Source organism: Maniola jurtina, chromosome 14 (assembly GCF_905333055.1).
Source record: "Maniola jurtina chromosome 14, ilManJurt1.1, whole genome shotgun sequence".
NCBI lineage: Eukaryota > Metazoa > Arthropoda > Insecta > Lepidoptera > Nymphalidae > Maniola > Maniola jurtina.
In genome coordinates this window covers 5000968-5009481 of record NC_060042.1, presented here as the reverse complement: position 1 = coordinate 5009481, position 8514 = coordinate 5000968, and positions in this window count along the sequence as shown.

Sequence of the window (8514 nt, the reverse complement as noted above, 5' to 3'; positions counted from 1 at the left end):
AGCGTAGTAATTTCATAAACCGCTGGGCTGGTACCGACGGCGTTTATTATTATAAACAAGCCAACTATGCTAATGGAGAATAAAAACAGTACGGGACGCGGTTTAACGGGACGTGCACGAAAATTACTTAGCTGCGGGTAGTTTGCGAAACTAGCTCTATTAAAACTTTTAAACAACACAAGCATGAAATTGTGGAGCAGGGATACCGTGATATTTACTTTTGGTTCCTATTATTGTAAACTTGTTGGATTTGCGTGAAACTAGGTATTTTGAGTACGATTAAGTATTACAACTTTTATCAAGAAATGATTTGTTTAAAAAATATGATTCATTTGTTTTAAGAATCGGCTGAATGAAAGTAGGGTAGTAGGGTAGAATCATGAATCTTGTAAAATCTGTCAATTGATTTGAAAGTGGTATACCTATTGTTTAATTTGTGTAATAGATAACAAGTTTTTGCAGTTTTGCGACAGTTTTAAATGAATACAATAGAAAGAATGATATAAAACTTTGTGAACTTTACCCAATCTCTGTAAAAGGGGAAAGTACGGTAAAAAAATCAAAATCTTGTAAAACTTATGGTTTTGAGTAACGTAAATGGTAGAACACGGTTTCTAGAAACTTCAATGAACGAAAGTATCTCAAAGACAATCGGCTATATATGCCGGTTAATAATAACCACTTCCACCAGGACTGAGACGAGCGAAGCTCTGAAAATGAAGCTATCGTATAAATGCTCCAAACTTATTCAGTTTTATGGAGTTGGCAATGCCGTGCTGCCAAGCGATTTAACGTTCCATTCGATGCCCTTTAGTAACCAAAGGATTTAATGAAAGGGGTTTAATGAAAACTGCCACGCCCCTTCCAGGTTTAGTCCGCTTCCATCTTAGACTGTATCATCACTGACCACCAGGTGGAATTGCAGTTAAGGGCTAACTTGTGTAAGGTTATTTTTAAAAATTGATTTGAGTTGTCAAAAATAATATAAAATTATTAATTTACCTAATGCAGGTAGTTTGATAAAATCGATATTTGGCTCATTCGATGTCATACAATCTGTTGCTAGGAGGCCAACAAGATTGAACTTGCATAAATACGGGTGTTTCGAAGGTTTTAGTTCAGTCTCCTTCTGAGATTCGGAGCGATATCGCATATTTTCGGTGTTTGGATTGTGAACTGAATAATTAGATGTTGTGATAGCAATCACGCTCTAATTAAATTATTTATTTTGGCATTAGTTTGTTTAGATTAAAACTCTCGGATAACCTTACACATTAAACTTGTGTTTTTTTGTGTTGGTTTTGGAGAGGACATTCCAATAATTCGATAAAAATATTTAAATAATACGTGCTTTTCTGAGTGACGCCAATACTTGTATCTGAATAAATATTTTTTTTAAACATAGGTGCATCTATCGCCAGACGTGCCCGTACATCGCTCAAGAAAAAGTTGCCTAAAAGCTGTCCATGTATTTGCAAGCTTCTAATATTCCTTAGCAGGTTATAATCATAAACAAGTACGGATACGGCTTAGCAAATATTAAGACGTATATCTGCTTTCATGTAATGGCGTATAGCAGAAGAGTTCCCGTTTATAGAGTCGTTAGAATATAATTTCATCTCGTGTTTATGGTGCCATAAAAAGTTTGCAGCCCTCATATTAGGCTGAGATCTGGTGGACTTAAATAGCTGGTCTTAACACCCAGAATAATTCGTTTTTGATTATGAGGAATCGCTTGTTGAACACTTTGCACAGAATACCAACAAAATGAGATTTTGGTGCAACAAAATCTATATATACCTACTTAGTGTTATTAGTGTAAGTAAAAATCAATCAAATTAATAATGTTAGTGCAATTCAGAATAGCAAATAACAACACTGTTTAAATTTCATATTGAACTAGCGACACACACAACAACAACAAAAATATTGTAGCGATATTCACAATTTTATTCGAAATACAATGGTACTCGGTTCTGGGTTTGGGTTTGCAACAATACTGAAAAGTATTTTCTAGTTTATACTTGAATAATATTATTTAGTCGTCATAACATCAGTGACTATCGATCAATTAACTATTATTGAGCAACCATTACGATACTGCGATAGCAAATAGTCGCAAAAATGCAATATGGCATCGATGGAATCGCAAAATCACTGTTTGCTAATTATAAAAGTAACATTTTGTGCTTTATACTTAACTAGCTGATGCCCGCGTCCGCGTGAAAGTTTTTTGAAATCCCGTGAAAACTCTTTGATTTTTCGGGATAAAAGTAGCCTCTGTGCTAATCCAGTAATATTATCTATCTCCATTCCAAATTTCCGCCAAACCCGTTTAGTAGTTTTGGTGTGAAGGAGCAACAAACATACACACATACACACAAACTTCGCCTTTATAATATTAGTGTGAAGTATGATGTGATGTGAAATGAAGGTCAATTTAAATATACTTTCAACAAATGGCTAACTAGCTCTTTGACTAAACAACCGCTGCCAATCACCGACCGTAACCTCTTCGAGGCGTCTCGTTCAAATTTTACCTCCAATTTAAGACTGCATTTCATTTTTTCTTCTTCAATATTTTCTTTCCGTTATTAATCTCTGTTGAGAAAATTGATTTCTTCTTGTAGGAGATAGCTTTGAAATATATATTTAACGCCCGCATAAAAATTTGCGAAAAATCACGTGCAGAAAATAACACGCGGTGAAATTTCCTTCGGCGTTTTGTTCGCTTTATAACTCTACCTAAATTCGTTACGTTGCGTTACGCTACGTTACCTACGTTTATTTACACCTGCGTTTTATAATTCTGCTTGAGGATTCCCAGAAGATTTGTCACTGGACTGTAAGAGACACGTGGCCTTTTGTTTGCCTTATAGCATTTTTCAGCTCAAAATACAAGTGACCAGCTTCAGAGTTGGCGGCACCGGGAGCGCTGAAGACGTAATAGTCGATGTTAGCTAAGGGCGGTGTTGAATATGACTTTTGCTGATCTGCTATCGTCATAAGCACTAGGTATATTATACCTACTGAACAGGAGCTTTAACATTGTAATTTTACAATTTAGAATTTGATTTTTACAATGGTGCAGTACCTACAGCTGACTGGAGGATCATTCACTTTTGTAACACGCACTCACTATTAAGGCCGATTCACACCAATTGTGTACACGTGACACGTGCGTAGTGACGCGCGTAAGCCCTTAAGACACCGGGTTACGCATACGTCCGTGCTTTACGCAAGCGGTGTGCTATGTTTCATACAGTTCCATACATTCCATACACAACGCAATGGTACGCGCTACGTCTACGCGTACGTGACGCTTACGCAGCCTGTGTGAACGAGCTATTCATTGTTATATTCGAAAAGTAGCAATACACTGTACGACTTGATACTCACCGATGTAAAAAAGTTCGAATCATGTTCAAATCTAGACTTTTGCAGGCAGGCTTGTGCTTGAAGGCAATCATGCTTTAAGGAAGGCCATGAGGTCTAAGTTGGGGCACGCTTGCCTACAAGATGTCTATTACAAGCTATTATGAGAGCTGTTACTTTACAAGCGAATACTCCTAGTCAGTATGCACCTTTATGAAAAATACTCCTGTTCCGATCATACAGGCTGCTTAAAAATACCACAATCTACATAGAATACGAATATACCTGCTAAGAATCAATCTTACGTCTCTGTAATACCTATTTTCATTTTGAAGAACCCGAACAATCGCTGGCTCACTTTAAATTTTAATTTCAAACCTAAAACTGAGTTTGAAAAGAAAAATCCGTCGAAAGATTTCGGAATGAAACCATTTTTGCCTTCAATTCGAATACGACCACTTGCACTTTTGAATACCTACTGAAATGAGTGAATGAATGAGTTGCACAATTAACTGTAAGGCATTGATCCCACATCTAGCAAATTCTGAGTCCCGAATTTTGCGTTCTGCTTTCACTTTAATCTATTATGCATCTTCAAAGGATCTTCACATCCTGAGGGTGCTCCGGTGTCGGAGCGAAACGTGCGTCGAGTGTGTTGTGGTGGATTTGTGTGGTGTTGCGTGGTGGTACTTGGGACTTGCTTGGTGGCTGGCTTTTCCTGCATGCTTAGCAGTGGAAGGGCGGGTGGTGCATTTCGCATGCTGCACGTTGTACCGTATAGATTTGCCTTTTTAGCGGATTATAGCAAAATTAAGCTTTTGATTCTTTGTATATCTACGCCTTGTTCGAATCGAAGTCCATCTAACATTTCTCTATGACAGTATTATGTCGGTAGAAAAATGACCTACCTACTTGTAGAAAGGCAAGCAAAATTTACTCCAACCTTATAAAACCTGCCTATTTTTCTCACTTTGACTGAGGATCGGTGATCAGACGGATCAAGTGATTACCATTACTAAGAAAGTTGTGTATAAATAATTATATGATGCCCGCGACTTCGTCCACATGGATTTAAATTTTTAAAAATCCCGTGGGAGCTGTTTGATTTTCCGGGATAAAAAATATGTCCTTCCCCAGGATGTAAGCCATCTCTGTACCAAATTTCATCAAAATCGGTGAATCTATTGAGCCGTGAAAAGCTAGCAGACAGACTCACTTTCGCATTTATAATATTGGTACGGATAATTTGCTTCCACGGGACTATGTTGGCCATACATAAATAGTCTCGTAGATTTTTCTTGAGTTAAAATTAATTAATAGTTAGGTATAGCTAGCAGCAGTGAACCCGTTGTACTTATTCGTTGTTTTCGATGTAATTACATTACGTGGCAATTTTAATTGCTTGTCACGAACACGCGCTAAAATGACGTGTTAAAAATCGTAAAACATTTATTAAATACTAGATGATACCCCGCGACTTCGTCCGCGTGGACATAGATTTTGTACTCCCGGGGGAACGTTTGGATTTTCCGGGACAAAAAGTAACATAAGTGTTAAGTCGGTATAAGCTATCCATCCCACAGACAAGTTCGTCAAGTAGTTTTTGCGTGAATGAGTAATATATATACACAAACACACACACACACGCACACACGTGTAAACTTTCATGTTAAAAAAGTAATACAGGAGTATATTTAATCTGCCTTTGTGTGATGTTATCAAATCACAACGACCTAAAACCATACAAAATGATATAGGTACAATGTACATAATACTCACGCCAACCCACATATTGCGTTAGTATACCTACTTAAAAAGTTACACTAGGGCCTCTGATACGACCGCCATATCTGTATTTGCCTCCATTTAAGTTAGAACTGGAATTTCAAAGGTTTAAGTTCAAAAAGGAAAGTCTCTTACCTTTTTTCACGTCGTTTCTTTTTAAGTTCGCGGAACTGTGTAAGGGCGGCAGTTGTATAAAAGACCAAGTGAATTCTAAGTTGGGTGTTAAAGCTAAAAGGCAGACTGAAATTCTAATTACTTAGACCCTACAGTGCCCAAGCATGATCAGTGAGACAACGCTTTATCGTGGCGTTTTCGTCGACATAGCATTGCCAAAACCTCGAGAGCACCTCTATTGAAGTTTTTGTCACACTGGTAATGCTTGGACTGCTGGCATGCTACATTTAACATACGACGTTTACACAAATGGGTATATGTATTTGTTTACAGGTAAAGAATATACCTAACTTATAGAATGTATATAGTAATGTATAGAATGTATATAGGTAAATATGGGTATATATATTTGTTTACAGGTAGGTATAGGTACGATGTATTTAGTATTACGTGTTTGTTACTTTTAATTCACAAAATTAACATCACATAGGTAGAGCTGAAGCTACGAAAAATACGCGCATTTTGAAAAAGGGAGTTTGTTGCCTACCGACAGACACACAAGCAAATTCGGTTTCCGATAGAACTTATAGGTAAAGAATATTTATATTCTTTACTTTCTAGTAATAGTTTCCCAATAGTATAAAAATCAAAATATAATATAGGGGCTAGTAAAATTACAAATTTTGTAATGTCAAAAACACATTTACGATACTTATAATTTATGAGATCGAAGAGTAAATACGTGTTCTGGAGTGAAGACCGCGTACGGACAAGCGCAGTGTGGGACGACCTCCTGCCCGCTGGACCGATGACCGAAGGTGGCGGGGAGCGGGTGGATGAGGAAGGCGGAGGACCGTGTTCGGTGGCGCGCTCTTGGAAAGGCCTATGTCCAGCAGTGGACGCATATAGGCTGATGGATGGATGGATGAAGAGTAAATATACAATATAGTTGCCAATGAGTTAATCGTAACTCTTTGGTGTATTAAACTATAGAAAATAGTACTAATAAACCTCGTTAAAAATATTACTAAGTCCTAAAAATAGGTACTTCCTAACAGAATAGAAAATAGACTCGTGAAGATCCTCAATCACATTGTCTATTCGTCTCACGTAATCGCAATATATTCCCTAGCTTATAAATATTACAACCGTCGTCGCTTGCTCTTTTTATCGGTTGAGTTTTAAAATTTATTTTAGATCAAGTTTCCTGAGAAATAAATTTACTATTGCAATACTAATTAATATTTTAGAAATTATTATTGTTGAAAAGCACTTTAGGTACAATTGCTTAAGATAAACTTAGTACAATAAGAATGAAAATTAGAATTAGTTATGATTTATTTTATTCCTGGGAATCGTTTCGTTTGCACCAGAATAGTTCGATATCAATATTACAAATTTTGGCCGTACGAGTATGAACGGCCAAAATATGCACGAACATACAACGCTTTTGTGATCTTTCTAATATATAGGACGACGTCTTATGGCCAAAATTAATAAATTAATCCTATCTGTAATCTGTCGATAAGTTGCCTAGCAACGCTGTTAGTTGACAAATAGCAACATTGCTAATTTACTTATCGACAGATAGATTAATTTCGACCATTATAGTGCTTTGACCTTGCTTTGACCGGGTATTTAGAATAATTTGAAATTACGGAACTGAACTGTTTCATAATATGTCACGTACATACGCAAACGTTTAGCAATTTTTTTTTGTTTTTGTTGCTAAGAAACAAGTGACTTAGGTGCCAATGATTACTATATAATTAAAATCAGTCCAATACCTACATAGCTTAAATCAAGGTATAGATAGTATCTATAACCAATATAATGACCAAGTCTAAACAGAGTTTTGTCTCTCAAACCCTGTGTATCGCTGGTAACATAATATTGCTCACACATTCCTTAACCTCAGCTGCGAGCCTAATCTACAATAGCCTTCAGTCTTCACCGACAAGGGAATTTAATTAACCCAATATCCGTTAGCCTCAAGACCTTGACCAGATGTTTGAGCCAAGTATTAGTTAAGGTAGCGTAAGAATGTTGACTTGGGCTCACTTGGGCTTAATAAGGCTAACATTATTTAACAGCAACCCAAGCACAATCAGTGGGATAACACTTTCTTGACGCTTGTTTAGCCGCAAATGCTGCGAAAGAGATATTATGTCGCTCTGATTACGCTTGGGCTGCTGTGGCTGTAAAGTGGAGTTAAAATAAGCCTGAAAATATGTGGTTGATGTGGATTTAAGTAATAATTGGATTAAAGAAAATAGCATAGTGACTAACTGCAATTAGACTTTTCTCTACGTGCTTACGCCATGCCTGTTCTGATAGTTTTTTTTTAATTACATAATTTATCCTGAACGAGAGAACACCTGTCATCAGCATTTCTTTGATGCGATCGATGTATTTTTAACCCCCGACCCTAAAAGAGGGGTGTTATGAGTTTGACGTGTGTATCTGTGTATCTATCTATCTATGGCATCGTAGCTCCTAAACTAATGAACCGATTTAATTTAGTTTTTTTGTTTGAAAGGTGGCTTGATCGAGAGTGTTCTTAACTATAATCCAAGAAAATCAGTTCAGCCGTTTGAAAGTTATCAGCTCTTTTCTAGTTATAGTAACCTTCACTTGGGGGTGTTATAAATTTTTAATTTACACTTGTTGTATTGCAAGGATAGGCTTGCGCTTCACGACAATCATAAGGTCTAGTTTCTAGGCAAGGACGCTCCAATCTAGACCTTCACTCTTAGCTATAAGGTCTTTAGGATATACACTATAGGCTAGGACACTGGAAGGGCATTCCATAACTTAGCAGTTTGCATCAGAAACGTTGAGCAAAAACATTTCTTGGAGAACATCTTACTGATGACATCACGACCATGTTGCATATTGAAAAATGCGTCGTGATATTTGATCACCTTAAACACATACTCGGGTATCACAATGTAGATAGGATCAAAATTGCTTAATAAAGCGCTTTTTTCCTCCGAAAAGTGCGTAGCGATATTTATTTTATTATGTACAATAAACGATGATGCGTGTCTCGTACTTAGGCGTAAAAGTGTGTCAGAGCAAAAATGCGTGAACGGGCGGAGTGAGGAAATCCGGTAATAGAATTATGGATAATGGATTCTGTACATAAAACGGTGACTGGTAAATGATTCGCAGCTACCTGAGCCATGCCTCAGCCATTCTTTTAATGCTTTTTTTTATACTTAAATAAGAATTTTTTAT